The following is a 6,020-nucleotide window of genomic DNA, read 5'->3' as shown; positions in this document are numbered from 1 at the left end:
TCAAATATTGTTTAATGTTCAACAGATTACCCTGATCAAATAAGTGCATCCTGACCAGATAATCACTGCATTAACCGCTGGTAAATGTTTCAAATCAGTAAGTATCAAAGATGAGAATAGTATAAATGAACAATAAACCGAAGTATTTTACTTGTAATAGGGTTATTTCTTGACTATTATTGTCGATTGAAAAGAAGTATGAATTAGACTAACTTCTTTTTACCTGAAAAAAAAATAAATAGTGAGATCTAGTTATAAAATATAAGGCTTTTAAAAAGTATAGGTTTTGTTATTTTCTATATTTCAGACACTGAGGTTCATATCTCAAGCATCTGTTCGCAAATGTGAGAACCTGGAATCTCTATTCAATAAAAACTGAAATTCTTGAATAACTCTCAGTCTCCAGAAGCTGAAGCATTTGTAACAACAGTAGCAACTGAGAAGATCACAATATTATTGCAAGAATAAACAATCCTTGTTGCAGAAATGCTGACAAACTTTCACTGATCAGACCTTGTTCTATATGTTATGAAAACAAGTGAAAAGACATATTCTTTCTCCCAGATAGTTTAGAGCCTAAGGAGGAAGAAGGAGGGCAATAGAAATAATGTTCTCACATCACAACCCAAATTCACATGGAACTCCACAGCAATATGTTCTCTCTGTGGTTATAAAACAGTTAAATAGGATAGTGTTAAGCATATTAAGCAACACCAGTTAAAAAATGAATATGGTTGTCTGTTCAGGAAGACCTGAATAACCTGCAGTAAATAAAAAGGATAAGTGGGGTGTCCACATGTTGAAAATGAGGAAGAAAACAGTGAAATCAGAAGTGTTTCGTCATTTCCTATCCCAAATGCAATTTTCTTGTGAAAAATATAAGCTGTGAGGACTTGATTACAGACTCTGTGACAAGTGCTGAAACTTGGATGTCAGGGAACCTTACTTCTGATGATTGCTCACACTTTGGAGCCTGAACATCGTAAAGGAGATTTCATACATCACAAAATACACAAAGAATTTAGGTATGCTAATTATGCCACATGTGCATAATTTAAGCAGGTGCCTACAAGCAAAATGTGTTTGAGATTTAGTATGTTGGTGGCCACACATACAAGTGTAAGAGATTCCAGATTCTTTAACGAGTTAAAAAGACAGCAAGATAAAAGGAGTTAGATAACGCATGACTTTATGTAATGTGTCCTTGAGTAAGCTGATTTGCACTGAATTTTAATAGAGCCCTGATTCATCAAATCTCAAACAGAATTAAGGTATGGACTGGATCCTAATAACATCATGCTTTATATCCATGAAAGATAAATTAAAGGATGCAAAACTGCTATTGACAAACATTGATTATATGTACTTTGAAGGACTTTGAAGTTGTGCCAGATGCGTCTTGTCAGCCTCCAAAGTTTTCTTTTAAATCTCATTGCATAAGGCTTTTACTTTTTAATTATTTTTTTCCCTCAGCCTCTTTGATCAAGAAAAAAAATGTAGATCATATTTGCGTGATGCTATTTCCTATACATTTTATTTAGATATGCCTTTGTGCACAGCTCATGATATGTAAAAAGTGTTACATGGCACATAGTCATCTTGCCCTCTTACCCTGGGTGCTGTTTAACACTTAATTTACCTTCTCGAACTGCTGGGTGAAATCTTGCCACGTGCAGAGGGGTAGCACAAAGCTCATACCTTTTTGTGTCATATAAATCTACATAATTAGACACAAGCAATAAGGTTGCTGGTCTCTTTTTACCCAAAGGAATTTTGGCCAGTGAGAATGTTCTGTGGATCCATTTCATTCTGCCCCTGCGTATGCGGCAAAGAGGTCTTCATGTCAGACCCTGTGGAAAGGCAAACCTCCTTGCAACTTCTGCTGATTTTAGAAGATGGACTAAAGTTTAAATAAGTGAAAGTCCTTCTTCCTCGTTCATATATATGGAAATGTCTTGCCAGTAGAGAGCTTCAAGAAACTGAAAAGAAGCTTTGGAGCCATTTTGATTCTTATCAGTTGTGAGCCAATATATACCATCTTGCTTTCCTTGTCCATCAGGATACACCTAAGACTTTCAGGGATGTGAGTACAACAGGGATGCAATACAGCATCGTAACATAAAGTGTATTGCGTGCATAGCAAAGGTGGTGCAGAATTTGGGTTTCTTTTTTGAGGAATGGACCCAATCCCTACATCTCCAAGCCCATCCTAGTGATGATGGCTTGCTCATCAGATATGAAACACTTCTCTGTGACAGTATAGGTGCCTTCAAGCAATAAATATGTAGGAAAAAATAGATAAGAACCATCAAATCTTTTTTAATTGAGAATGAATAGATGAAAACAAATGGATCAGAACTGTGGTGGATGGGGATGGGTTCTGCATGGCCATCGATGTTGCCTTGAACAAATCATTTACTCTCAATATTCCTTCATTCCCACCTGAAGAGTGTGGGTAGTAACTTCCCACCTTTCACTATGTGTTGCCTGTTTAGATAATAAGCTCTTCTCACTCAGTATTTTTAACTAATGAGCAGCTCCAGGCACAAGAGGTACCCTGTCTTAGCTGTGATGTCTAGTACAAAAGAAAGAAAAGAATAATCTAAATGACTATAATCTCAATGATTTATTTGGAATTACTACTAAGTATTGTACTCTGTAATGTTTGAGTAGTTTTGGTTGCCAAAAAAACAGTGGAAACATTACTTCGTCCTTTTTTTTTTTTTTTTTTCACCTAAATGGGAATTTCCACAGAAAAAATATTTCCCTTGGACATTTTCATGCCCCTGTGCACAACACTGGAAAGCATTTCAAGCCCATCCTGGCTGATAACTCCTCTCCATCCTCCAACACTAATGAATATTCTGTCCTGGGTCTTACCTACGTGTGTCTGGTGTGTGTAGATTATTATGGTGTCAGATAAACTAACTGCAGATCTAGTTATTAACACCAGAAGAAACAAATCACCACAGCTGTGAGTGAAGAGAGAAAATTCTTTGGGTAAAAGAAAAATAAAACCATCTATTATGCAAATTTAATACAACCAGTGGTTCTAGAAATACTTGCTGGCATCAATGAACGGCAGTGTGCCCACAAAAGCATGAGTCAGTCTCTTCAAGGGTCAGGACATCTTTCTTCAGACTCAACAGCAACACCATAGAATACACCAAGATTGATGCTCTGACTTTGGCCTTTTACCACTGCTACCATTTTGTGGCTTTCTTTAACTAACCTAATAACTCAAAATCCCTATACATGTTCAGGCTTCCTTTTTAGTGTTCCCTCCACTTCCATTAAAAACAAACCTTTTACAAATGGTAATAAGAAAGCAGAAGCCCCGTTATTCCTCTTTATACAGAAGGACCAGAGTTGAGGGAGAGCATAGGGAATTGACTTTTAATATAAATTCGGGGGGGGGGGGCGGGTGGGGGGGTGGGGTGGTGGAGAGAGAGGGGTTATTCTCTTTGTGAAATTCATCTCAGTGCAGAAAACCAGCATGAGGTCTAGACACCACTTAAAACAACATTTAAAGTGTTGCGGTTGCATTTTGTTTCATAATTCTCTCTAGCAGTACATTCCCAGTGATGATTTCAATTCTTGGGCTCAGATCAAAAGCACAGTAAAAATTTAAAGACAAGCAAACAAACAAAAACCAGAGTAAGTGCAGCAGCAGAAAGTTCTGTTGGACGTGCAAAAGGGCTTTTCCCTCGTCCCCGCCACTATAACCCAGAAGTAACTCTTCAAAGGCTTTATGCAAGCTCAAAGCTGGTGCAAGAAGAGGCTCAGCTAGTTAGGGAGAGAGGCAATCCCACTCCAGCAGTACACACCAGGGCCAGCAACCTCTCTCTGACGCTGATTTGATACCAGAGTCTTCCTCTGAAGGTGTATAAACACCACTGAGCCCTTGAAGAACAACCTGCCATGGTGCAGCTTTGTTCCTGTCCTCAGTCAAAAACTGATGTATGCCCTGGCCAAAAGGTTTCTGTCCCCTCCTGGCCTCTTGGGTGTTCTTTTAAATCTTTCCTATAACAGCTCCAGATATTCTTGTTAGCTGTGCAGCTTCCTGAGCCCAGTTTTGTGTCTTGGAGCTGCCTGCTAAAAGCATTAAAATTGTAAAGTGCTGGACAAAGGAAGACAGTTTTGCTTTCAAGCTGAAAAACATGCATCAAAGCCCCTGTATTAAATTTACAGAGTATTAAAAACAAACAAAGTCTGACCGTAGGGTAACATCATTTTAGGAAAGATGCAATGGCCTACCTCAAAGTCCCCATTTAATGTGCACGGCTCTCACTTAACCTACCTAGGCTATAAATCTCAAGGGCCGAATTCTGTCCAATCATCCTAAACCAGATATTTTTATACTGCAAAGGTAGAGCTAATATAGTCTCTCTGTTCCAGTTACCAAACACCTCCTCCACAGGCTGTTTGTCCTTCTTCAGACAAAGTGCAGAGGAGGGAATATTATTCCAAGGGAAAACATACAAGCCACAACCCCATAAGGTACTCTCTGATGGGGGAGTAAGCTAGACGTGGGAGCAGATTCAGAGGAGAACTGGCAGGAGCTGACAGTGCCATCCTGCTGCTTTGGGGGAAAAGATGAGGTTTATGGAAGGTGCAGCATTTGGCTTTTAAACTGATGGCAGCAATAAGAGAGTAGGAAGGAAAGGAAAAGCTGTAAGAGCAAAGGCTAAGTGGTGCTGCTGGACCTGCAAGACCCTGATGCTAAGGCCTGGCACTGCACCCATGAGGATTTTCTTCACCAGGGCGCGAGGAGCAGCAGCACAGTGGGGTGGCCAGGCTCAGCAGGCAGCAGCTTGCACAGAGGTGCATGGACCTACCCTGCACCGGTGACCCAGGCACTTCCAAAACATGTCACACAGCAGCTGGCAAGCTAACTGATGTTAGAAGCCTCTATCACCCTCCCAAAATGTGGTCCTTGAGTACAGTGGAACAGACCAGCTGCTGTGGGTTGTGCTCGATGGACCAGTCTGACGTGGTCCTTGGCCAGACTCACACACTGCATGGGATTAAAAGAAGACAAAACGGGACTGGGCAGAGGTGCATGGACTTCTAGGGACTATCCATCTCCTTCCTGTACACTGAAAAAGGCCACTGAGCACCCAGGGCTGCAAAGCTGCAATGGCTGCACACCTGCAGCTCCCACAGGAACCACTTCTGCAGTCCTGGGCACTGCTCAACTGCAAGAGTTGCCACACAGCCTGGTGCCAGCCAACATCCATGTCTTTTTTTCCTCTTACACTGCACTGTAACCTCACCCTCATTACTAATTTATCTTTACAAGCCCCAAACAAGCTGAATGTAATGAACATTATGGTAACTACATTTTTCCTGTTGAACAAGCAAAACCATAATGAAGCCTGTACCCATACAGAACCATTAATACTATTCTGTATGCATTCAGAGGCAAGCACAAACTAGGAAACATGGATTTAAAAAAAACCCTGTCATTTAAAAAAAAAAATTAATGCAACTTTTTTTATTATTTTCTTTTCTCTCCATTCACTGTAGTGTTATTTTAAAGAGGAGTCACACATTGTTCAGTGGGGCAGTGAGATATCATCTGTTTCCTGGAGGGAAATCAAACAGGAGATCATACAGTAATACATATACTACATACCTGGTGATTCTTTGGCAGAATAATTTAGTATGCTGTTCAATGAATTGTCTAAATTACTAAAATAACAGAGACAAGTAACTTCAAGTGTAGAGATTCACAAGTACAGCTCTGCAGTTCTGATAGAGCCAAAAACTCTTACTTGAATAAGAACTATACAACTAGTTTACTCTCTATAGATCCTTACTTTTCCTTGTGCAGGCTCTGAAAAAGAATATACAAAAGATTTTCAATTTTCATTTATTTGCTAATGTTCATTTCTACACAGAGAGATAGCCATCTAAATGGCCAGCTGAAAGGATGCTCAACCACAGCAGCACACAGCCTTACCTCCTTGGTTCTTATACCTGGAGGTGATGAAATGTGTAACAGCTCTAGTACTTAT

Source organism: Strigops habroptila, chromosome 5 (assembly GCF_004027225.2).
Source record: "Strigops habroptila isolate Jane chromosome 5, bStrHab1.2.pri, whole genome shotgun sequence".
NCBI lineage: Eukaryota > Metazoa > Chordata > Aves > Psittaciformes > Psittacidae > Strigops > Strigops habroptila.
Note: the sequence above shows the minus strand (reverse complement) of the source record.